The 26718-nt window shown below is 43.9% G+C and overlaps 1 protein-coding gene across 1 annotated transcript in view; it reads left to right on the plus strand.

Annotated features, from left to right (window-relative positions):
* Window positions 1–11456: 11456 nt before the first annotated feature.
* The window catches only part of FRMD4B (FERM domain containing 4B), a 187547-nt gene continuing 172285 nt past the window's right edge, over window positions 11457–26718 (plus strand). Inside the window, exon 1 of the mRNA XM_069736520.1 lies at window positions 11457–11719. The gene's annotated coding sequence lies outside the window, so the exon portion shown is untranslated. The remainder of the gene's footprint in view (window positions 11720–26718) is intronic.

Consider the following 26718-nt stretch of genomic DNA (forward strand, 5'->3'; position numbering starts at 1 on the left):
TCCATTTTTCTTCTCTGCTTAAAACATTTCTTGGTGGTCGTGGCAGTTGTAGGGGGTCAACCTGGAGAAAAATTTAGGGATCAGCTTCCTGGCTATAGAATACAAAATGATGGCAGGCATTGGGTTCTGTTTCCAATTTCAAAGGAAGATTAGTCAGTTCCATTCTCTGCGGTGCCAGATCAGATACATCACTCACAAACATGCATGCTCGAATCAGCAAAGCACGCATGTTTATCTCAAGGGGGAGAAAGTGTTCAGCCAGACATTGTTAGAGGTGTTTCATCATTCAGGGCTAGAGATGAGCGAACCGGAACTTAAAAGTTTGGGATTTCTTCCGGACAGTCACTGTCTGGTGCTAAACGCTGAACACGGACTTATCCCGGAAGTGTGCTGCAAAGTTCGGAGTCCCGGGGGAAAGAGAAGAGAGAGAATTTTCCACCTCCAAAGTTCGGGTCCCAATATAATTCAATGAGGTTCAGGTTCTGGTTCAAGTTCGGGTAAAGTTCTGGTACCCGAAACCAAACTTTTGGACTACAGGTCGGGTTGGGTGCCAAAATCCAAACTTCCACGGGTCCGCTCATCCCTATTCAGGACCTGCCATGTACTGTATAAGTCTAAGATCCTTAGATTTCCATATGGCAGGTTTGCTTTTGCCCCACAGCATGGATGTATAAAGGAAAAACCATCTCAACCATTCTGCGATGCATGTGGTTAACCATGTTCTTAGCTTCTCAATTCTTGGGGTTAAAATCCAATATTCTTTGTTAGGGTCTGATTAAAATGAAATAGTGCAATATTTATGACCAACGCGTTTCAAGTCATGCTTGTATTCATATGCATGGGGGAACCGGAAGGTATCTAAAGTGTTAGGCTATGTTTGGGGGGCTGAGCTGCCAGAAAGAAGGGCATTCTTCATACCCACCTCGACTAGTGGATAGTGCCCAACTGGCCAACAGCTTATCCCACACCTAGGTGTAAGGGACCATGAAGCAGTCAGGTCCGTAAAGCGCAATCTGAATCAGAGCCCCCAACTATGATGCATCATTCCTAGAACCGGCTCGTCAAGGCTGACCAAGGTCAATGGTGGCACATGGAGCTCTGATCACAGCAGGTCAGCCTCTTAGATACTTTCAATCATGACAGCGGCATTTAAGAGGTTGAAAATGAGGATCAAGTGTCCCTTCCAACGCACATCGGCCCTCCACATGCCTGTCAGTGACGATGGCATTGTCTTGGCAGAGGGAGGACCTACTGAAGACTACCCCGTGTCTGTCATGTTGGAATACTTGTGAAGCCCTTCCTCTTTATGGACGTCACAGGAGATCGCTCATTTCACAATATGTTGCAATGTTATAGTATTGCAGCGTATAATACAAGCGATGAAGTGATCAAAGGTTTAAGTCCCTAATGGAGACCAAAAAAATAAAAATAGTTAAAAAATAATAATAAAAAAACATGAACGTTCATAACATATTTCTTTTTTCCAGAAGGTAAATAAAATCTAAAAAGTATGCATATTGCTTGTGTGACTGAACTGATAAAATATTTATCCCAAATGTTGAAAACACACAAACAAAAAAAAAATAAAAAATGGCAGAATTGCTATTTTTTTCGTTCCAAAACAGAGGAAAAAGAGATCAGAAAGTCATGCAGACGCCAAAATGGCAATGATAAAAACAGTCCTGCTATAGTGATAGTAATCAAAAAATAAACCAGTTAGGCCTCATGGAAGGTGAGGAGAAAAAATACGAAAGTGAAGAGGGACTGACGATGACTGTGTCGTCCAAGCGTCTGCATAAGCCTGGAGACTGCACTGGATCTCATCATATGGGGCAGAAGGACTTTTGCCCTTACCCCCTATAGTTATGCCCTTTTGCTTAGATAATGCGATATGAATTTGCAAAATGTCCACAAGTCCCCTTGAAAAAGCGTTAGCAAAACGCGCGTCGGGGCTGCGTGGGGCACTCTATTCTACTTCCATATGGGTAAGTGTTAGATTGTGTCTATGTGACATGGTCAGTATACACTTGGGAGACACATGCTGGAAATTTGGCTGTGATATGCTTCTTTGGCTTGATCAGGACACCACTCCATACATGTCACTCATGCCTCCATACTTTTCATTAGCACTTTATCTCCATGCACATGCAATTTCTTTATACAGGTCCACTGGACTATATGTAGAACTAAGCACCTATAAAATTGACATTTACTGGGTGTTTCGTACCCTATTACATTACCTCTGATTATGGTTTGCCCCTACATTGGTTTTTCTTCCTTTTGTTCTCATGACCGCAAAATTTGGTACTTGATATTTTAATGTTTATTTGTCAATAAAGCTCTTGTTTTTTCTTCACCCTGTGGTTTATGGCTACTCCATTTTTCTTCTCTGCTTAAAACATCCCCGTTCGTGCACGTTCCAGTGCGAGGATAATGACTCCAATAACGCACAACGTTAACAAGGCTCAGAATGGAATTACGGTAATATTCTTTATCTTAAAGCTCCTTATGATCCCGTTAATCATTCCCACTATAAATGCAGCCTGTGGGGATATCAGTCTGTAAACAGGAGCAGGTCAGGGCTGGACATCATCCTTCTCGTTCCAAGCACAATTCTTCTAGTAAAGCTGGCAATTGTTTTAATGACTTGCTAGAAAAATGATGGCGAGCGTGCACATGAAAATCTATTGTGTAAGTGATGTACGGCCAATGGATACGGTAGGAAGGAGAGCTGTTGAAGAAAGGCGAGCGCAGGATCTGACAAGGAGCCGGCCCACAGCTGCTGCACAATGACAGCGAATTTCTACAATAAGCGGAATGCTAATTTGTGCTGATTACGTTTCCACTCCCTTTGTGTATGGGCTGGTACCGGCTGGAACCACGGTACGTGCAGATAAAACCGCAATCAGTAAATGTTTCAGGCCTTGTAGGACAATGTGGTTGAGAATAAATCTGCTGGGTTTACTAGGAATAAGCTTTAAAATTGCATTGCCGAAAAAAAAAAAGAAGAAAAAAAAATTGCATTTTCCAATGCAGGCGGTATAACGGAGCTATTGATTGTCAATAGATTGCGGCACAATGGCACACTCGGTAACTTCAGCACCATAATACAGAACTGGCGGGCATAGAGAGAGGACATAGGCATTGCCCCCAGGGACATACCAGGCATTGGATTATCGTGCATTAAAACTCTTGCGACAGTTTTCCGACATTAAAAAGTAAAAAATTCGGTGCATGCCATTTTTGTGCAAAAATTTGTGACTTCTTGCGATATGGCCCCACTCATGCCGCGTTTAAAAAATGGACGAGGTTAGCAAAGCAAATGAGGTTATAGTGGAGCGCCCCCAGACACAGGGCCACAGTTACTCGGTACCGGTCCTCTCTGTCTCAATTCTGGCGTTGTCACGGTGGCTAGACCCGGTCCGTGACCCTGCTAAGGGGCGTCCAATAAAAGGTGAAACGAGTCTGTCAAGGTTTCGTGACGCCACCTGTGGTGTTCGGTCAGGGTGACCGACGCTGCTTGGGGTCCGCTGGGGTGATGGAATGGCAGCTAGATGGTGAACCTTCCCACAGGTGAAGTAGATCCCCAGGGCTTCCCGATAATGTAGATGGCGATGGTGTGAGGCGCAGTCAATAACGAGGACACAGGGTTGCAGTCTCTTTACCTCTTTACTGAAGGCTTCAGGATCCTCAATCCAGATCACGGTTAACAGGGCTGTCTGAGACCGGCCGGTCCGATGGGCACATCCAGAGTTCCCTTTGCAGGTGGAAATCGTTGCCTACCACTAGCGCCTGTGTGTTGTAGTCCTACCCTGCTGAGCATTCGGGATAGTCCTCATAACTTCTATTCTCGTTGGTTCAAGTTCTTTCTAGTTCTTTCTATTCTCCATCCCCCAGGTATGTTATGGCTAGGACGCACCCGTTTGACGGTAAGGCTCGGAGTTCTTCCGGGACTCTAGAGATGCCCCTCTCCACGCGTTGCCCCCTATGTCTGCTTAGGTGATGTAAGGTAGACAGCCAACCTATAATTGACTGTCCTGCTGTATTTGAAGTAAGGCCTGAAGTCAGTTACTTCCTCGGTGTTCCGGCCACCGGCTACGCGCCTCAGTAGGATGTTGCCGTTCTCCGGGCATGACTCCTACTGGCTCTCCTTTGTGCTTTGATCTCGTTTCTCACTGTCCACAATATCTTTCGCTTCGTGTCCTTTCTTTAGATGCCGCCGCAAGGTAGTGCAGGCGCGGCTCTGTAACGATCTGTCCTTGTCGCTAGGTGCCTACCAGGTTCCCACGTCTGACAGGAACCCCCCTGAATCTTCCTCGCAACACCCCCTGCCACGGGATGTTGCCTGGACAAAACCCAGTCAGCTTCTGACTAACTTCCTATCCAACCCCTAGTTTTACCAGTGTGAGGAGTGGCCTAATAAATAGAACCTTTTGCTCACCCTAGTGGCTGGAGTGTGAAGTGTAATGTGTGCTGGTGATACCTGGTCAGATGAACTCCTTTAGTGCCATCAGACGTACCATCACTCCCCTTAGTGGCAGAGCGATACTACTGCAACGACCAGGTCTCTGGGGCGCTGCACTAGACTTAGCAAGTAAAATAAATTTAAAAAAAGTTGCAATTGTAATTAAAAATTCTCCAAATTTCTCAAAAATCTGACAAAGCGCAAATAACAGCAAACAGCCGCAAAGATAAGAAACGTTAAAAATGTCCCGGTTAATCCTTGAACCCCAATATGTTCATTATTTAGGTTACTCGTCTCCTCTTTCTGGGACTAAACACATAGGGGTTCAGTTATTATTGCTTTGACTCCAATTATTTTAGGAAATTGCAACTTTTTGTGGTTTTCATCCGACATGTTTTTTGGTCACATCCAACAGGTTTTTTTTTGGGACAAAGTTGCAGTGGTTTAGCGTGCAAGATGTTTTTAGATAATTAAGTTGATTTATGACTTTTTAGAAATTTGCAAAAAAGTAAAAGAAAAAGTGCTCGAGTAGGGGTGGAGTAGAAACTGGAGTAAGCGTTCTAGTAAAAGCGTTATATCTTTAGGTGTGACCAAATTTACGAAATATCATGTGAAATTTTGAAAATTTTTCCGCAGAACACAATGACTTTGAACTTAACCTATGCTTTAAGGAAAACTCTTAAGTAAACGGAAGCGGTGTCTCTGCCAAATCCTTTGGCGGTGACTTATCTCACCAAAAACAAAAAAAATTGGCGATATCGGATATGAAAGATCCTTATCTGTCCCAACATCATCTGTCCGGGAGAGTCGGCGTCCCTCCGGAACATTAGGTTGTAAGCTTACCCTGCCAACATAGGCAAGATTGGCCAACGTTAATGGACTAAAGTTGGCCAAACCTGCATGTATTGGAAGGTGTGGTGCTCTTTAGACAACTGACTGCAGCAGGAGCCTCCCCCCACTGCCTTGTTAGCAGTAGAACAGTAAATTGTTACGTCCTACCATTTGGTTAAAGGGCTGCGCCACCAGCACAAAGAAGAACTGATCCGGGACAGAAAATTCTGCAGACTATATTTCATGGTTTATTGTCCCTTTAAGGTCAGTTCTTAAGACCATTCCCAGGGGTCTTGGCTACATGGATCGTATTGTTTATTTACATCCTGTAGGATCGATCGGCCATTCTCTTCTGTATAAGTATGATTAATGGAACACGTCCAGAGTCCCCGCACACATCCTGTCTGTAGAGAGCAGGCAGCCCGGGACCCCATTGTTCAACACTCCTTTTAATTTCATGTCTGTCATCATAAGAACCATTTACACGAAGCGATTGCCCATAAGCGATTGCTGAACAGCAATGGAATATTTGTTCACAAAAGCCTCATTCAGACGTCAGTGGTTTTTCTCGGGCGACCGACTTTCTTCATCAGTTTTTGCCATTAGAGTTTTTAAGGTTTTTTTGTATATACAAAAAGTTTTCTCAAACTTCTCCTATGAAAGAAATATGAAACTTGCGACAATGGTCTGAGACTTGGATCAAAATTGGTCATCTGCGTCTGTTTTGGGGGGGAGTGGACCACACGGACCACACGGACCACAAAAACACACGGACGTGTGAACGGCCTCCTAGAATATAATAGGTACGAGTTCTATCAATGACAAACTCGTTCATGAAAATCGATGTCTGTAACTATAAACTTCCATTTTATTAGTGTGACCCCATCAAGAATTATTAGGGCTCATTCAGACGTTCACTTACGAGTTCTATCTGTGTTTTTCACGGATAAAACTCGTACCTGTTATGTCTGATTTTTTTCCTTCCGGACTGAAAAATCTGTGCAAAATGGCAGAGACATGTCCGATGTTGTTCCGAGTGTCAGATCAAAATCGGCAATGCAAGTCTATGGGTCCGTGAAAAATAGGACTGCACTCAGATGCCATCCGAGTGCTGCCCGTTTTTCAAAGACTGCTATGTACGGAAAAGTAAACTTTTTTTTTCATCCAAGAAAAGCTGCTAAAGCTTCAACTTCAGATGAAAATCCGATGAAACTCTGAACAAAGTCACCGATCACTGTTTCTGTCCTTTTTTAGTTTGTTTTGTTTATTCGCTTTCATATAAACTATTGAGCGTCTTCCAAGCGGAAGTGTCCAAAAAAATGGTCGGGTCACTTCCTTTAATTGCTTCACTTCTTTGAAAACCTGAAATGGCTGAGAGACGTCATTGTGTTACATGTATGTTTCTTTTTTTTATGTGTTTCCTTTTCAAATTACAATCTGGAAAAAAAAAAATTTTCATAATGGCCACTGGGGGCTATTTCAGCCTCATACTTCTTGTTCTTTACGGAAGACTTTGCAGAAATCTCATCATTATCATCACAGGCAGGATAAAAATGACAGGCAATATCTCTATACACAGCTGTTAATACAGGATCCAGCATTCCCAGTAGGTGTTATCACAGCTCATATGAACTTTTCACATGCATATTAGATGCAACAATGCAACACATATACGCTCTGAGTCTGTTCATTGCTGCTAATGTACATGTGCATTTTCTCAAAGAAGAGGAAACATGATTTTAGACAAGATCCTGTCAAAATAACAAGATTTGTAATTTTGTTTTAAAAGCCATTGTGATAAATTCAAAACATTATTCACAATTAAATAATAATACTAATAATAACAATAGTAATAATATAAAAATATAAAAAATTGTTAGATTTCTATGATGTATTCCATTTAATGGGGAACAGTTTAGCTATGATCCCCAATGCCTCCAGATCTGGAGTGTTCCTTTAAGGAAAATAGAAGGATCACCATCTATCCTCGGAAATCCTGACTAATTAAATCCACAGCCCTGAATAAAATATACGATATCAGGAACCTGAACATATTCACCAAGTAGCAACTCTGAGATGAGTCTTATAAATGATTAAGTGATTGCTGTCCTCAGCTTTGCTGAGTCAGTGCGCAGAATTATACCGAAAGAATACGCTGTCACCTAAATTATAGATCGTACAGAATATCTACACTGTATCAGGGATGCGTCCTTCCGAATATTCTGCCTTCCCAGTAGTCCGGATTGAGAATTGCCCCATGCTACAAGCACAAGTGGTGATAGGTTGTATATATTAGGTGGTGGTGTAGCCCAGATCACGATCTCGATACACTTCAGAGAACTGAGAGTTTATTTTATTCGGATCCCATCTAGTGAAATATTTGAGAGACATGATGACCAAGATGAGAAGTTTAGACCCAAAATCTTTCCGTACAATGGAACAAGAGATGTCTAAATTCATCCATCCACTGATGATCTCTTCTGGCCTGAGAGTCATCCAACACCATAAATGAGCAGACCTTGATCAGCCAAGTAGTTCAATGTAAAGAGGGGATGAAGGTACAGACAGATTTCTGCGCCAATCTGTTAGTGTAGCACACCGGACTAGGGCACAAGAGCACCGAACTAGGGAGCAAGAGCACCAGACAATGGAGCAAGAGCACCGGACTAGTGAGCAAGCGCACCGAACTAGGGAGGAATAGAATCGGACTAGGGAGCAAGAGCACTGGACTAGGGAGCAAGCGCACCGAACTAGGGAGCAAGAGCACTGGACTAGGGAGCAAGAGCACCGGACTAGGGAGCAGATTTTATGTGCAGTCCCATGAATTCCGCAATCTAGTGGGCATAAGCAAGGTAGAAAGAGTTTTTTATGCTGGCCACAGGGTGTACAAAGCCCAGAAAAAAATTGGTTGAGATAATTTGTGAACTCAGACTTTTTCAATTCTTTGACGAAAGAATCGAAACGCGTAGACCTGGTGTCCCTATGCTACTATAGGCTTTCAATTTATTTTTCTTCCAGACTAATTCAAAATAAAATGTAAATTTTAACTACATGTTACCTGCGGATGCTGGACCCTTGCCATTTCTCCACAGCTGCAGGCCCAGGAACCTGACTGAGTTGTCCATGCACCAAACCCAGAAAAAAACAGGAGTATTTCCTTTGGATCCCTGGTGAAAAGTTTTTCTCTATTTGCACTCCAGCATAATAGTTACACTTCCAAGAGGTACATTGTCAAAGTGCGTCAATGTTAAAATCTTCCCTCCTCTGGAACACAATAATATATCATGGGGTTGTAAGTGTATGGAATCGGTCCAGGAGCTGGGATCTCACAATGTGGGTTAGCTACCTGCCTTTAACAGCAGCAATCAGAGCTAGTGATGAAAATGTGGTGACAAAAGGTGATGATCAAAAGGTGGCTATCAAAATGTGAAGGTCAAAAGGTGGTGATCAAAAGGCTGTGATCAAAAAGTGGTGATCAAATGTGGTGATCAAAATGTGATCAAAAGGTAGTGATCAAAAGGTAGTGATAAAAATGTGGTGATCAAAATGTAATGATTGAAAGATGGTGCTGAAAAGGTGGTGATCAAATTGTGGTGATCAAAATGTAGTGATGAAAAGGTGGTGATCAAAATGTATTGATCAAAACGTGGTGATCAAAATGTGGTTAGCAAAAGGTGATGATCAAAAGGTGGTGATCAAAATATGGTGATCAAAATGTAAAATGTGGTGATCAAAAAGTGGTGATCAAAATGTGATGATCAAAAGGCGGTGATCAAAAAGCGGTGATCAAAAAGTGGTGATCAAAATGTGGTGATCAAAATGTAGTGATTAAAAAGTGGTGATCAAAATGTGATGATCAAAAGGTGGTGATCAAAACGTGGTGAACAAAATGTGATATGCACCTGAGAATGGTAACAATAGAAACTATAGTATAAGTTAACACCAAAAAAAAAACAGCTGTCGCACAGCTCCATCAAATGATAAATACAAAAGTTACCGGTCTCATAAAAAGGTGACTCAAATCAATTTTAATATTTAGTTACAAAGTTCAGAAGTTTTTTAACTCCTACATTTGAAAAATCATATGTTCGGTAACGCCATATTCGTACTGACTTGGAAAATCATATTGCCCGGTAGACATTACTGCTTAATGTATGCAGTAAAAACTAAACTCATAAAACAACGGTTTGGAATGCCCATTAAGGGGCTTGCATCAAGAAGATAACCTTATGACATTTATACTATTAGGACATCAGAAATTGCAGGTTTTTCAAGACAGAATCTCCCCCTCTATTAACCAGAACAGAATTTCTATAAAAGACTCGACCTGCCTGGCCACAATTCATCTCTTCACCCCCATACACGTGTACGCTCAGCTAAGAAGAGCGAGCATGTGCTCACATTAGGGATAAGAATATCAAAAAACTGACCATCACATCCAAACATGGACTAAATGTGAACAGGTGCTGAACCAAGAGTCGCCAACTCATGTACAATAAAATAAATAAGGCAGCACTCTGTAGCGCAACAACTTACAAACATGAAATATGAAAATTTAATTGAATTTACTGCACTAGAAATATGAAAAATTTAGAAAGTTTAATGCATAAATTGGCCAATTCATGTGTACCTGGTAGCCACGATAAGGCATTTCTCGTTTACCAGGACCTATCAATGCCATCCTCACTTAAAATAAAGTCTTCACCTGTATAGGAACCTGTGAGTCCTCTCTTAGACTAAAAATCTACATCTCTGTGGAGGGGTAGGGTCCTGTCTTGAATCTGGGCCATCAACTTTCGACCAAACGTTCTATTGCCCAACTATTTTAGTGTTCCAATATGTTGCGATACAACTAAATTGCAGCATGTATCGGCAGTCCAGTATTGTGGTCTTCAATATTAAAGTCGTGTGTGAATTACCACTTAGGACCAAAATCTACAGGTATGGTCCCTTCACAGCCAGGTATGTAAAGTGCTGGAGTATAGACTACCGAAGTATAGACCACTGGCAATGCTGCACAACCAATGTCCCTATGTAGCGTAAAATGACTGATAGCAGAAAGCAATAGAATGCATTCAACTGTACAGCAAATAGAGGCATGATTAACTTTACGCTCCACCATATTTCATGTGGCTAAAGGAGAAGAGTGTCATGATCCTGGTCGGGGTTTGCTTCTTGCCTTTCTTTCCCCGGCCCGTTCATTGTGGGGTTAACCTTTCCTGCCTCCCTATTGTTCCTGGGTGGCTATTTATTGGTGCCATTTCTGGTAGCATTTGTCAGTGATAGTTCCAGTCTCTGGCTTGAGGAGCTGACCCGTATACCCTAGCGATCCTTCTGCCTCTGACTACCCATGTTTGTGCCTGACCCTTTCCTTGTCCCTGACTTAGTGTGTGTTTGGTGGTTCCCTACGGTGTATGACTCGGCTTGAATTCTGATCCACTGCCTCCTGCTTTCCTTCTCTGCTACTACTATGTTTCCCGTATGGCTTTGACTCTTTGGCTCGTACCCGACTACGTCTTCTGCCTCACGTTTTGGATCCCGCGCTCCCGTCTGGTTCTGACTTTTGACTTGTCTCTGACCACGTGCATTGCTGTGACCACTGATACTTCATCTTCCTGTTTGTCTCTGACCGGCCTGTCTAACTACTCTGCCGCCTCCTAGTGGTGCCCTGACCTTTGCACTGTGGTGCTACAGGGTGAATGCTACCTGTTTCCCCTTTCCTGCGCCCCCTGGTGGAGGTTGCGTGCAACTGTCTTGCAGTTGCATTACAAATAGCAGGTGAAGCCCCCAATCACTGATCCCTTGGTAAATTCATTATCTGTGTGCATCATAAAACCTGATAGAATGTTTCCATTGTTCTCTATTGACGTCACAGAGTAACTAATCAGGGTTTTTAAACATTTTTTCTATTGTAACGCAATGATTGCACCTACAATGTAACGCCATCCCCTGCTTTTGCCTGTCTGAGCACTTGGCTATTGCAGTGGTGCTTTCCATCCCAGATTCTGCAGCAGTGATGAGGACCAGGAGGATCAATGATGTGGGGGGTTCTCCATCTGGGAGGGGAGGGAGGCAGTGCCTGCTGGCTGCTAGGGGCATCCCCTGAGCTGTGACATGCAGGCAGGCAGGCAGGGACTGTGACAGGCAGATCTGTCTCTCCATGCAGCAGCTGAGGAGGGAGGAGAGGCTGGTGGGGCTTTGTGTAGTGGAGACAGACAGCAATTGTGGGAATAATAAGCCAGCGCTGGCTATAGAGGCGTGGTGCAAGCACTGACTGTGGAGGGTGCACTCTGGAGGAGACGCCCAGGGCTGCTGCCTGCACCCCTAACCCTGGACTGCACCCCATGTGTAGCTGCCAGCCAGGGGAGCTTGTGAGTGCCAGGACCCCCTATCTGTGTACAGGACCTGGGCAGCAACAAAGAGGTAGGGTCCCATATTCTATATAATATACATATATACAGTGCATGTGGATCCTTCCATTGTACATGATGGATGGGGCTGCAGGACAATGCCCGGCATTATCCCAGGGGGCTGCGCAGGGTCACAGACACACTCGGGGGGATGCCCATTGTCTGCAAAGCAGGGAGCCCGGGGGCATCGCAGCCCTCTGCACACATGACAAGGCTGGAGCACAAGCCTGTCCTGTCATCACTACTGTTATCAATGGCCCAGAGACACTATGTACAAGGCTGACCTTCTGTTACAGTGTGTTATAGGATTGTTATTACTATTATTACTAGTGTGTTACATTATACTATAAGGATTATTATTATTTATTGTTATTATTATTATTACTACAGTGTGTTGCATTATACTATAAGGATTATTATTATTTATTGTTATTATTATTATTACTACAGTGTGTTGCATTATACTATAAGGATTATTATTATTTATTATTGTTATTATTATTATTACTACAGTGTGTTACATTATAGTATTAGGATTATTATTTATTATAATTTTTTGTTGTTATTATTATTATTACTACTACAGGGTATTACATTATAGTATAAGGATTATTATTTAGTGCTATTTATTATTTATTGTTATTACAGTGTGTTACATTATAGTATTATTATTTATTATTATTAGTACTATTATTACTGTTATCATTATTTTACTTCTGTTCATTGTTATCTATTTATATAATAGTTATAAGGAGGTGAAATCAACATTACCCTAGAGAATTATAACAAGTGTGTGCTGTGTACCGCTCACTATACTGTACTATAATTTATAGATAGATGATAGCTGAATAGATAGGAGATCGATAATAGACAATAGATACCGGTAGATAGATGATAGATAGATAGATAGATAGATAGATAGATAGATAGATAGATAGATAGATAGATAGATAGATAATAGAGAGATGATACATTGATTCATAATAGATAGATAATAGATAGATAGATAGATAGATAGATAGATAGAGATGATATAGACGTCAAGATGCTTAAATGTAAGAACTCATTGTAAGCTAAAACATAATATATATGTGTCATGCTTTGAGGTCTCACATGATTTTTCTTGGTGTCTCTTTTTGGCACTCTCTCTCTCTCTCTCTCACTCACTCTCTCTCTTTCTGTGTTATTCTCCCCTCTTTCCACACTGATATGTTTTGTAGTTATAATAAAGCGACTTAATTAGAGATTGCGAGTGGGTTTTGACTGCGGACAGTGGGACGTGCGCTCACAGACTCCATGTACGGGAGAGAATCCGGTATCCGGTGATAGATTTGGTAATTTGTTGATTGATTCTGGAACGGTTTGATGCCATAGAGGACGGAGGTGCAGCTTAGGTCACCCCTGGCCACGAGGGGTTAAATGTCTTGATTGATGTTACTTCTGATGCAGTGTGTCATACAGCTCTGTCCCCTCAGTTCCCTCTGTCTGCAGTAATGTAATTTTGCCATGTGTGATGTTTGGTTGTGGAGTCGGCACTGTATTGCAGTGGTATGTCTGAGGTGCGGTGCTTCTTCAGTGCACTGTATTGCAGTGTTATGTCTGAGGTGCGGTGCTTCTTCAGTGCACTGTATTGCAGTGTTATATCTGTGGTGCGGTGCTTCTTCAGTGCACTGTATTGCAGTGGTATGTCTGTGGTGCAGTGCTTCTTCGGTGCACTGTATTGCAGTGTTATGTCTGTGGTGCGGTGCTTCTTCAGTGCACTGTATTGCAGTGGTATGTCTGAGGTGCGGTGCTTCTTCAGTGCACTGTATTGCAGTGTTATGTCTGTGGTGCGGTGCTTCTTCAGTGCACTGTATCGCAGTGTTATGTCTGTGGTGCAGTGCTTCTTCGGTGCACTGTATTGCAGTGTTATGTCTGTGGTGTGGGGCTTCTTCAGTGCACTGTATTGCAGTGTTATGTCTGAGGTGCGGTGCTTCTTCAGTGCACTGTATTGCAGTGTTATGTCTGTGGTGCGGTGCTTCTTCAGTGCACTGTATCGCAGTGTTATGTCTGTGGTGCAGTGCTTCTTCGGTGCACTGTATTGCAGTGTTATGTCTGTGGTGTGGGGCTTCTTCAGTGCACTGTATTGCAGTGTTATGTCTGAGGTGCGGTGCTTCTTCAGTGCACTGTATTGCAGTGTTATGTCTGAAGTGCAGTGCTTCTTCAGTGCACTGTATTGCAGTGTTACGTCTGAGGTGCGGTGCTTCTTCAGTGCACTGTATAGCAGTGTTATGTCTGTGGTGCGGTGCTTCTTCAGTGCACTGTATTGCAGTGGTATGTCTGTGGTGTGGTGCTTCTTCAGTGCACTGTATTGCAGTGTTATGTCTGAAGTGCAGTGCATCTTCAGTGCACTGTATTGCAGTGTTACGTCTGAAGTGCGGTGCTTCTTCAGTGCACTGTATCGCAGTGGTATGTCTGAGGTGCGGTGCTTCTTCAGTGCACTGTATTGCAGTGTTATGTCTGTGGTGCAGTGCTTCTTCGGTGCACTGTATTGCAGTGTTATGTCTGTGGTGTGGTGCTTCTTCAGTGCACTGTATCGCAGTGTTATGTCTGTGGTGTGGTGCTTCTTCAGTGCACTGTATTGCAGTGTTATGTCTGAAGTGCAGTGCTTCTTCAGTGCACTGTATTGCAGTGTTACGTCTGAAGTGCGGTGCTTCTTCAGTGCACTGTATTGTAGTGTTATGTCTATGATGCGGTGCTTCTTCGGTGCACTGTATTGCAGTGTTATGTCTGTGGTGCGGTGCTTCTTCAGTGCACTGTATTGCAGTGGTATGTCTGTGGTGCGGTGCTTCTTCAGTGCACTGTATTGCAGTGGTATGTCTGAGGTGCGGTGCTTCTTCAGTGCACTGTATTGCAGTGTTATGTCTGTGGTGCAGTGCTTCTTCGGTGCACTGTATTGCAGTGTTATGTCTGTGGTGCGGTGCTTCTTCAGTGCACTGTATCGCAGTGTTATGTCTGTGGTGCAGTGCTTCTTCGGTGCACTGTATTGCAGTGTTATGTCTGTGGTGTGGGGCTTCTTCAGTGCACTGTATTGCAGTGTTATGTCTGAGGTGCGGTGCTTCTTCAGTGCACTGTATTGCAGTGTTATGTCTGAAGTGCAGTGCTTCTTCAGTGCACTGTATTGCAGTGTTACGTCTGAGGTGCGGTGCTTCTTCAGTGCACTGTATAGCAGTGTTATGTCTGTGGTGCGGTGCTTCTTCAGTGCACTGTATTGCAGTGGTATGTCTGTGGTGTGGTGCTTCTTCAGTGCACTGTATTGCAGTGTTATGTCTGAAGTGCAGTGCATCTTCAGTGCACTGTATTGCAGTGTTACGTCTGAAGTGCGGTGCTTCTTCAGTGCACTGTATCGCAGTGGTATGTCTGAGGTGCGGTGCTTCTTCAGTGCACTGTATTGCAGTGTTATGTCTGTGGTGTAGTGCTTCTTCGGTGCACTGTATTGCAGTGTTATGTCTGTGGTATGGTGCTTCTTCAGTGCACTGTATCGCAGTGTTATGTCTGTGGTGTGGTGCTTCTTCAGTGCACTGTATTGCAGTGTTATGTCTGAAGTGCAGTGCTTCTTCAGTGCACTGTATTGCAGTGTTACGTCTGAAGTGCGGTGATTCTTCAGTGCACTGTATTGCAGTGGTATGTCTGAGGTGCGGTGCTTCTTCAGTTCACTGTATTGCAGTGTTATGTCTGTGGTGCAGTGCTTCTTCGGTGCACTGTATTGCAGTGTTATGTCTGTGGTGTGGTGCTTCTTCAGTGCACTGTATCGCAGTGTTATGTCTGTGGTGTGGTGCTTCTTCAGTGCACTGTATTGCAGTGTTATGTCTGAAGTGCAGTGCTTCTTCAGTGCACTGTATTGCAGTGTTACGTCTGAAGTGCGGTGCTTCTTCAGTGCACTGTATTGCAGTGGTATGTCTGAGGTGCGGTGCTTCTTCGGTGCACTGTATTGCAGTGTTATGTCTGTGGTGCGGTGCTTCTTCAGTGCACTGTATTGCAGTGGTATGTCTGTGGTGTGGTGCTTCTTCAGTGCACTGTATTGCAGTGTTATGTCTGAGGTGCGGTGCTTCTTCAGTGCACTGTATTGCAGTGTTATGTCTGAAGTGCAGTGCTTCTTCAGTGCACTGTATTGCAGTGTTACGTCTGAAGTGCGGTGCTTCTTCAGTGCACTGTATTGCAGTGGTACGTCTGAAGTGCGGTGCTTCTTCAGTGCACTGTATTGCAGTGTTATGTCTGTGGTGCGGTGCTTCTTCAGTGCACTGTATTGCAGTGGTATGTCTGTGGTGCGGTGCTTCTTCAGTGCACTGTATTGCAGTGTTATGTCTGAAGTGCAGTGCTTCTTCACTGCACTGTATTGCAGTGTTACGTCTGAAGTGCGGTGCTTCTTCAGTGCACTGTATTGCAGTGGTATGTCTGAGGTGCGGTGCTTCTTCAGTGCACTGTATTGCAGTGTTATGTCTGTGGTGCAGTGCTTCTTCGGTGCACTGTATTGCAGTGTTATGTCTGTGGTGTGGTGCTTCTTCAGTGCACTGTATCGCAGTGTTATGTTTGTGGTGTGGTGCTTCTTCAGTGCACTGTATTGCAGTGTTATGTCTGAAGTGCAGTGCTTCTTCAGTGCACTGTATTGCAGTGGTATGTCTGAGGTGCGGTGCTTCTTCAGTGCACTGTATTGCAGTGTTATGTCTGAGGTGCGGTGCTTCTTCAGTGCAATGTATTGCAGTGGTATGTCTGAGGTGCGGTGCTTCTTCAGTGCACTGTATTGCAGTGTTATGTCTGTGGTGCAGTGCTTCTTCGGTGCACTGTATTGCAGCGTTATGTCTGAAGTGCAGTGCTTCTTCGGTGCACTGTATTGCAGCGTTATGTCTGAAGTGCAGTGCTTCTTCGGTGCACTGTATTGCAGTGTTACGTCTGAAGTGCGGTGCTTCTTCAGTGCACTGTATTGCAGTGGTATGTCTGAGGTGCGGTGCTTCTTCAGTGCACTGTATTGCAGTGTTATGTCTGTGGTGCAGTGCTTCTTCGGTGCACTGTATTGCAGTGTTATGTCTGTGGTGCGGTGCTTCTTCGGTGCACTGTATTGCAGTGTTATGTCTGTGGTGCGGTGCTTCTTCAGTGCACTGTATTGCAGTGTTATATCTGTGGTGCGGTGCTTCTTCAGTGCACTGTATTGCAGTGGTATGTCTGAGGTGCGGTGCTTCTTCAGTGCACTGTATTGCAGTGTTATGTCTGTGGTGCAGTGCTTCTTCGGTGCACTGTATTGCAGTGTTATGTCTGTGGTGCGGTGCTTCTTCGGTGCACTGTATTGCAGTGTTATGTCTGTGGTGCAGTGCTTCTTCGGTGCACTGTATTGCAGTGTTATGTCTGTGGTGCGGTGCTTCTTCAGTGCACTGTATTGCAGTGTTATATCTGTGGTGCGGTGCTTCTTCTGTGCACTGTATCGCAGTGTTATATCTGTGGTGCGGTGCTTCTTCGGTACACTGTATTGTAGTGGTATGTCTGAGGTGCGGTGCTTCTTCAGTGCACTGTATCGCAGTGTTATGTCTGTGGTGCAGTGCTTCTTCGGTGCACTGTATTGCAGTGTTATGTCTGTGGTGCGGTGCTTCTTCGGTGCACTGTATTGCAGTGTTATGTCTGTGGTGCGGTGCTTCTTCAGTGCACTGTATTGCAGTGTTGTATCTGTGGTGCGGTGCTTCTTCAGTGCACTGTATTGCAGTGTTATGTCTGTGGTGCGGTGCTTCTTCAGTGCACTGTATTGCAGTGTTATGTCTGTGGTGCGGTGCTTCTTCAGTGCACTGTATTGCAGTGTTATATCTGTGGTGCGGTGCTTCTTCAGTGCACTGTATTGCAGTGGTATGTCTGAGGTGCGGTGCTTCTTCAGTGCACTGTATTGCAGTGTTATGTCTGTGGTGCAGTGCTTCTTCGGTGCACTGTATTGCAGTGTTATGTCTGTGGTGCGGTGCTTCTTCGGTGCACTGTATTGCAGTGTTATGTCTGTGGTGCAGTGCTTCTTCGGTGCACTGTATTGCAGTGTTATGTCTGTGGTGCGGTGCTTCTTCAGTGCACTGTATTGCAGTGTTATATCTGTGGTGCGGTGCTTCTTCTGTGCACTGTATCGCAGTGTTATATCTGTGGTGCGGTGCTTCTTCGGTGCACTGTATTGTAGTGGTATGTCTGAGGTGCGGTGCTTCTTCAGTGCACTGTATCGCAGTGTTATGTCTGTGGTGCAGTGCTTCTTCGGTGCACTGTATTGCAGTGTTATGTCTGTGGTGCGGTGCTTCTTCGGTGCACTGTATTGCAGTGTTATGTCTGTGGTGCGGTGCTTCTTCAGTGCACTGTATTGAAGTGTTGTATCTGTGGTGCGGTGCTTCTTCAGTGCACTGTATTGCAGTGTTATATCTGTGGTGCGGTGCTTCTTCAGTGCACTGTATTGCAGTGTTATGTCTGTGGTGCGGTGCTTCTTCAGTGCACTGTATTGTACTGTTATATCTGAGGTGCGGTGCTTCTTCGGTGCACTGTATTGCAGTGTTATGTCTGTGGTGCGGTGCTTCTTCGGTGCACTGTATTGCAGTGTTATGTCTGTGGTGCAGTGCTTCTTCGGTGCACTGTATTTCAGTGTTATGTCTGTGGTGCGGTGCTTCTTCAGTGCACTGTATTGCAGTGGTATGTCTGAGGTGCGGTGCTTCTTCTGTGCACTGTATTGCAGTGTTATATCTGTGGTGCGGTGCTTCTTCAGTGCACTGTATTGCAGTGTTATGTCTGTGGTGCGGTGCTTCTTCAGTGCACTGTATTGCAGTGTTATGTCTGTGGTGCGGTGCTTCTTCAGTGCACTGTATTGCAGTGGTATGTCTGAGGTGCGGTGCTTCTTCAGTGCACTGTATTGCAGTGTTATGTCTGTGGTGCAGTGCTTCTTCGGTGCACTGTATTGCGGTGTTATGTCTGAGGCGCAGTGCTTCTTCGGTGCACTGTATTGCAGTGCTGTGTCTGAGGTGCGGTGCTTCTTTGGTGCCTCCATTCTATTCATCGTCTATGGGGCTGTCAGGAACTGTGCTTGGTTATTTCTGGTAGTCCCATAGACAATAAATGTAGAGAAGGCCAAGAATGCACACCTTCAGGAGCACCATTTTTGTCCCAATCTTGGGGGTCCCCCGTGGTCGGTTTCCAAGCAATCAGCAAGTTATTCCCTATCCTGTGGATAGAGACTAACTTGATTTTTTTAAAATAACACTTTAAATATTAGGTTGCTTAATGTGCCGTTACCAAAATAGTATCATTAACCGAATTCATAGACGGATTATCAACAGGCTGTAAACTGTTATGTCCACTGGATTTGCACTTTCACAGATGTTTCTGTATCTCTCATGGACTTTATCGGTGGGTGACCACTTGAGAGGAGTGATTGTGAATGTCTCCTACTTTGGTGCAAATGACAGTGACAACAGGTGCAATGGAGAAAACAGCAAGACAATCCCCAAAAGGGGAATGGTTTTACAGGTGGTGGCCACAGACAATCCCTCTCTTGTCATCTTTCCTCAATAATTCTTCAGTTTTGCTTTTTGCTAGTATCCTTGTCACTGCTGGTAGTAGGAGGTGGTACCTGTCGCCCACTCAGTTTGCACAGGTCTTCAGCTCATCCAGGATGGCTCATCCATACATGCCTCAGATTGATTTTTAGGTTAATTTAGAGAAATCCATCAGTTGGTGTATGATTTACTTTTCTCATTTTGTTCTCAATGTATTACACAATTTATATCAGTAAAGATTTTCAAATTTAAACATTTGTTCATCAAGATCCGATGTGCAATTTTAACTGTTTCCTTAATTTTTTTGACCGGCATATATGACACTTGTCTGTTAGGTCTGTCTAACAGTACGCTCATGTCTTCTACTGGGAGAGAGAAGGGGCGGACAGATTGGATTTAAATCTCCCTGTAATCCTCTGTTCTTCTGGTACCTGGTATGTCTGGCACACATGTGTTTCTTCTCCTAATTGAAAGAAAATGTTAAAAAATGATCGGCAAGACGATCAACAAGTCCAAGTATTTACTTTCCTAATTCTAAAACAAAGCACCACTTATCTCTGTGGAACCAAAGGGATAAGAGAGGAGTAGACTAATATCCCCCCGCATGATTCATGTTTCTGCCATTGACACTTAGGGACTGCCAGGACTCGTGCTTCATATTGCTGAGGGTCCCCATAGACATTAGATGGTCAGATAGTTCTGCCTACTTTAATGTCCATGATGATGTCAGGATTGCGCTAACTGGTGGAAACTGGGTTCATTAACCTTCAAGGATGAAGATTCAGAGAGGTCCTAGAGCGAATGTGTTCTCAATGGAGAGAAGACGGTAATCTGCAACCAGACAGCTCTCTCTTGAAAAACAAAATCATCATTGTTGAAATTCAACATGCTTGATCCCTTACTACCTCACACACTTTCGATGGTTGTACAGTCCAGCCAAAATTTAGTTTAAAGTGTATTAAAACACGTTAGAAAAATGGTGTCCGAATCGACGATGGCAACAGAACCAATGTGTATGCAATCTTCCCAAACCTGCCTCAACAGATGGGGTAAAGAAGGATCGGGGATCTTGAATTTTAATGCTTTTTATTTTCAATAGAGGTAAGCTGCAGCCAGAGGAGCCCAGTGGTGGCTTAGTACCCTTTTACCACCGAGAACACATGTATGCTCTGTTGAGATACCGTAAGTCTGCATACGTATGGGCGTCAGGAGAGATAGTCAATGGTATCTTAGACCGAAGACAGAAAGATTTTCTTGCTACAAGCCTTAAAATGGGTAAGCAAAAGCTGTAGGCCATCCCTTGTCCTGATGAGGTCAATCAAGGAAGAATCAGACTTTAGGCGGGCTTGTGGTAATCTTGGGTTAGCCCAAGGTATATAGTGAGTATCGCATCAGCTTGAAGGGCAGCTATGTGATGGTCATTATTCAGAAGTCTATTTTCCACTATCGTCGTTTTAAGAGTCCAAATCAATGTGGTGATAAAAGCTTTCTCTTGAGCAGGTGCTAAAAGCACCATAACCGTTACTAGAAGAAAGCAGGTACTTTGTCGTACAGTAGACCCACCCAACATGGAAGCTTGGGGAGTTGAAGAAGTGTTTGGTATTCCCAGGTCCGCGATGAGCAATGACTTATTCATGATGATTGTCTACATGCATTAATCAAGCGATTTGTTTTTCCAGACCTAAACAACGTGGATTATATTGGAGCCCTTCCCTCGTAGACAGTACAAGGAATGGAAATAGCTAATATTCGTGTATGATAACACGGGATGATTGCATGTGACGCGAAGGTTTCATTCAACTCTTCATTTAGCGGCTAGAAGTTAATTGTGCAAGAGAAAAGACATGTTTATCTAGGACTCGCTGGCAGGAGCACAAAGGCTCTTCCTATGCGTAATGACAGAGTAGGAGACAGCACTTAGGTTATTGTGAGCCTTCAGCTTTACCCTACAGGAAACACTTCCTGCTGGAACTATTTTGGTGCACAAGTTTTATTTTTTTTTTCAAACTAAAGTTTGTAGGGAAGTGTGTGTGGCTGTGTGCGCTGCTATTTTCATATTGTACATTTCCGAGGCTGAATGTCCTTATGGTTCATATTTTGACCTAGACGTTGAGACAAATAATGGCCTATAGATTGTTATAGTGGCCTTCAGTCAGATATACCGTATCTATGTTCACGACACCTAAGAACTTCTTAAAAGAGTTGTCCAGGACTAAAATATTGATGATTTACCCTCAATATATCAAATTGGTGTAGTTCCGACATCTGACACCTCCATAATCAGGTGTTACTAGGTCCTGTAGCCCCTCGGAAGAATACAGTATATTGAGCTGGTGCACCACAAGTATGTCCACTGTGTAGTGGTCTTTCTCAGATACTATAACTTAGCTCATATTTAGTTGATTATGACTTGAGCTGCCGTGTCTGAGAATGGCCACTATACAGTGTACAGATGTGCTGTTTCGTCTGTGGGACCTGGTAACAGCTAATTGGGGAAAATTCCCAATGATGTGATATTAATGACTTCTTCCAAGGAAACATCATCGATATCTTAATGCCCCCATACACATTACATTAAAGTCGCCCAACTCTGCCAATATCGTCAGAATCTATTGACAGTCTAATGTGTATTCGGGCCTCCCGACTCTCCCTAGACAGATGATGTCGGGGGAGAGAAGGACCTGTCCTGTTGGATTTCCAATGGTCGATCCTTTTGTTCTCCAGAAGATGAGCTGGAGTGTTCACTGTTCCTGTATCTGTGGGAGTCAGGAGGGATAGCTGTCAGCTAAATGATAGCTTGGCCAACAGCTATAGAGGTCCTTAGTCCTGGACAAGCCCTTTCAGTTGACCAGAGACATAAAATAACTGTCCACCGAATGCTTGCTCCTGTTGGCTCCTCAATAAACATGCATGCCTAGCTGAGCTTCCATGTTTTGATTTTTTATTTTTTCAAATGGGAGAGTATCAATCAACTTATTCCTATGGATTTCGCTCTTGACTGGTAGTGCCAGGAAACCTTCATGCAGCCCGTTGTGCTACAGTATTCACTGTTGGAGAAACATTGTAGTACATATCTAAAAGAACAGAGACCATGAGATCATACCTCCCAACTGGGAGGGACAGGAAAAGATGGATCTGCTCTGGTGCCTCCAAAGAAGATCCTACAAACATTGATTCTCCCTTACTCAGTATGGTAGAGCAGAGACCTGACAGCTCCATGTTCCACCATTATGTTCAAATCTATCTGGATGAAGTCTTATGCGGGACATGCCGCCAGCCTCCTGGATCCTGGACATGCTTATGATACATCTGTGGCTCATGGAGGAGAGTCATAGCCACTACTCAGAGTCCATAGTTATTATTTTAATTAAATATTTATTACTCAATGCCACCAATATATTTTGAAGTCTTGCACACAGTCCCTGTCCACAACGGTGGCTCCCAAAATAATCTGTCACATACAAATATAACAGGACCAATTTTATAGGAAGCCAGTTAACCTATCAGTGTGTTTTTGGAGAAAATTTGGGGAAAATAAGCATTTTGTTTGGTTGATAGCAGGAAAAAATGGACATTTGCCTTATTTTTGTCCAGTGAATTTCATATTGTACTGGGTTATAAATATCCTTTCGGCCCAGACTGCTGGAACAGCGAAAAGCACAGTGGGATTTAATTAACACCTTTACTTCTTTCGAGAATGTACATTTTTTGTCTGCCGTGCAAGGAAAGATTTAAAAAGCTGCGATAAGTGCATAGATTTTCAACATTTAGCTATGTGAAAAATATAAATTTAATGATGACTTTATATGTATACATGAATCACTTGTTGCCTGGTGACTAAATTAGGGCATACTTGCAAACTCTCAGAGAATGTTTGTGAGCTCACGAAAAAGAAGACCCCTTTTGGAAGAGTTGGCGAATCTCGTGAGTGCTGCAAGCGTCCATCCAGCCTTTTGGGGGTCCGGAACACAGAGATCTATTGTCTAAAGGCATATTCAGAGTGTAAGATGGGCATAGGCTGCCAGAAAGAGTCGGGCATGCAAAAAATACAAATATTACACCATTATTCTCCATCTCCTATAAAAAGAGATTTGGAAAGCATGAGATAGGGACCAACATACTTTAATGTACTAATTAAATAATGAATCAAGTTATCCTCAGTTTCTATATCCATAGTTGGCCACAAAGCTGCCATATGAGATGGTCGTTATGGGCATGGTAAAATATGAAAAAATGTAGCCCAGTGGCGTGACTGGAAGCTTGTGGACCTCAATGCAAAATCTCCAACAGGACCCCTAACTGTCATGGATCTGTAATAATGTTTTTCTTCTAATATGGTCCACAGGGTCCATTTGTGGCCCTTAGGCTCCAAGGCCCATGTGCAACTGTAACCATTGCACCTATTATAGTTACGCCCCTGGCTTAGCCCTGTTTAACTGTTTTAGAAAGAACTACAAGGCGAGTATTGCGCCCCTTAACCCAGAAATACCGCTGTAACATAAATAATGCCCCCTTAAGTGCACCATTTAGAATGTACTAATGCCTCATTAAAAAGTAATGACGCCCCTGAGTGCCCCCTCCAAAGTGATAACGCCACCTTTGTGCCACCCTCCACAAAAAAAGGAAAGTTTATACTGAATCCTTCTCTGGGTCGGCACAAGCAACGCAATTATGTCATTTTACTACCTGCGACTGGACACTGGGGACCTAGAGGATGGAAAGTGGTAAGGCAAGGAGCTATGGCTCCTCACTCCACAGGACCCAACTGTATGGGTGTCACTTTGACCCTCTAAAGTTCAAAGTAGCGCTCAACTGGAGACCCGGGGCACCCAGCCAAAAGTCCATGGCAAACGCATTGCCCTGAATCTTCGGCACTAGCGACTGCTACTTTCTTTTTTCGCGGCCTTAAGAAATTCACTCCCAGGCTAGCCCCCATTGTGGACACCCACTTTTAACCCATAAAATCCTTTTTTATTTTAATATATTACTTTTTCGATGCCTCATCTACCATTTTCTCTCACAGCACCGAATGGTCTTAGGTGAATTAATATGTCAATATTAATCATATAAATCTCTTCTCTAAGCTGCCAATTTGATGCTGGTCTCACATTTTTTAACATTTCCGGATGACCTTACTAACAATATTTACTGTGGGTGTGTGTATAGCATGTCGCTTATCTATTTCTACACAAAAATGTTACTTTAATTTTTCACTACATAGGCCTCGTTTATCTGAGCTATCTTGTTGCCTATAGCAACCAATCAGAGATCACCTGTCATCTCTAAAGCTGCTCTGCACAATTGAGAGCTGCTCTCTGATTGGTTCGTATGGACAACAATTATAGTTTTCCTGTTAGGCCCGTGTGTAAATTTACAGGAATGTCCAAATGCTTCGGAGGACAACACCGCGGCACTTCTAGAAAAAAAGCAAGGTCGATGATTTGTTTTTGGCTTCATCATAATGATTGGCGTAGCTGATAGTTATATAACAATATGGGGCTTAACCTAGACCCGTAATTCTGTCCTACTAAAATGGCTGTTTGAACCTACCCTGGGCATTATAATTAAAAGATGAAAATTATAAGTAAACTAGATGGTGGCCCGATTCTAACGCATCGGGTATTCTAGAATATGCATGTCCATGTAGTATATTGCACAGCCCACGTAGTGTATTGCCCAGTGACATAGTATAATGCCCAGCCACGTAGTATATTGCCCAGCCACGTAGTATATTGCCCAGTGATGTAGTATAATGCCCAGCCACGTAGTATATTGTCCAGCCACGTAGTATATTGCCCAGTGACATAGTATAATGCCCAGCCACGTAGTATATTGCCCAGCCACGTAGTATATTGCCCAGTCACGTAGTATATTGCCCAGTGACGTAGTATAATGCCCAGCCACGTAGTATATTGTCCAGCCACGTAGTATATTGCCCAGTGACGTAGTATAATGCCCAGCCACGTAGTATATTGCCCAGCCACGTAGTATATTGCCCAGTGACGTAGTATTATGCCCAGCCACGTAGTATATTGCCCAGCCACGTAGTATATTGCCCAGTGACGTAGTATAATGCCCAGCCACGTAGTATATTGCCCAGTGATGTAGTATAATGCCCAGCCACGTAGTATATTGCCCAGCCACGTAGTATATTGCCCAGTGACGTAGTATAATGCCCAGCCATGTAGTATATTGCCCAGCCACGTAGTATATTGCCCAGTGACGTAGTATAATGCCCAGCCACGTAGTATATTGCCCAGCCACGTAGTATATTGCCCAGTGACGTAGTATAATGCCCAGCCACGTAGTATATTGCCCAGCCACGTAGTATATTGCCCAGTGACGTAGTATAATGCCCAGCCACGTAGTATATTGCCCAGCCACGTAGTATATTGCCCAGTGATGTAGTATAATGCCCAGCCACGTAGTATATTGCCCAGCCACGTAGTATATTGCCCAGTCACGTAGTATATTGCCCAGCCGCATAGTATATTGCCCAGCCACTAGTATATTGGCCAGTGACGTAGTACATTGCCCAGCCACATAGTATATTGCCCAGCCACGTAGTATATTGCCCAGTGATGTAGTATATTGCCCAGTCACGTAGTATATTGCCCAGCCACATAGTATATTGCCCAGCCACTAGTATATTGGCCAGTGACGTAGTACATTGCCCAGCCACATAGCATATTGCCCAGTGACGTAGTATATTGCCCAGCCACGTAGTATATTGCCCAGCCACGTAGTATATTGGCCAGTGACGTAGTATATTGCCCAGCCACGTAGTATATTGCCCAGCCACCTAGTATATTGCTCAGTGACGTAGTATATTGCCCAGCCACGTAGTATATTGCCCAGCCACGTAGTAGATTGCCCAGTTACATAGTATACAGCACAGAGCCACGCAGTATATTGCACAGCGACGTAGTATACAGCACAGAGCCACATAGTATATTGCCCAGCCACGTAGTATATCGTAGTATATTGGCCAGTCGCGTAGTATATTGCCCAGCCATGTATGTCACAGGTTAAAAAATAAAAAATAAACATACTCACCTTCTGAGGGAGCCCTTGTAGTCATGTCGCCTGTGTGCGGTGCACTCGGCAGCTTCCGGTCCCAGGGTTGGTAGCGCAGGACCCGTGATGACGTCGTGGTCACATGACTGTGACGTCATGGCAGGTCCTTCTCGCGCAGGCGCGCAGGATCTGTGATAAGGTCGCGGTCCCATGACCGTGACGTCATGGCAGGTCCTTGTCGCATACCATCCTTGCCACCGGAAACTGCAGCTTGCATGGAGCGGTTACCGGAGCGTCGCGAGGAGCAGGAAAGGCGGCGGAAGGTGAGTATATAATGATTTTTAATTTTTTAAAATTATTTTTAACATTAGATCTTTTTACTATTGAGGCCGCATAGGCAGCATCAATAGTAAAAAAGTTGGTCACACAGGGTTAATAGCAGCGTTAATGGAGTGCG

Source organism: Ranitomeya imitator, chromosome 8, assembly GCF_032444005.1.
Source record: "Ranitomeya imitator isolate aRanImi1 chromosome 8, aRanImi1.pri, whole genome shotgun sequence".
Taxonomy (NCBI): Eukaryota; Metazoa; Chordata; class Amphibia; order Anura; family Dendrobatidae; genus Ranitomeya; species Ranitomeya imitator.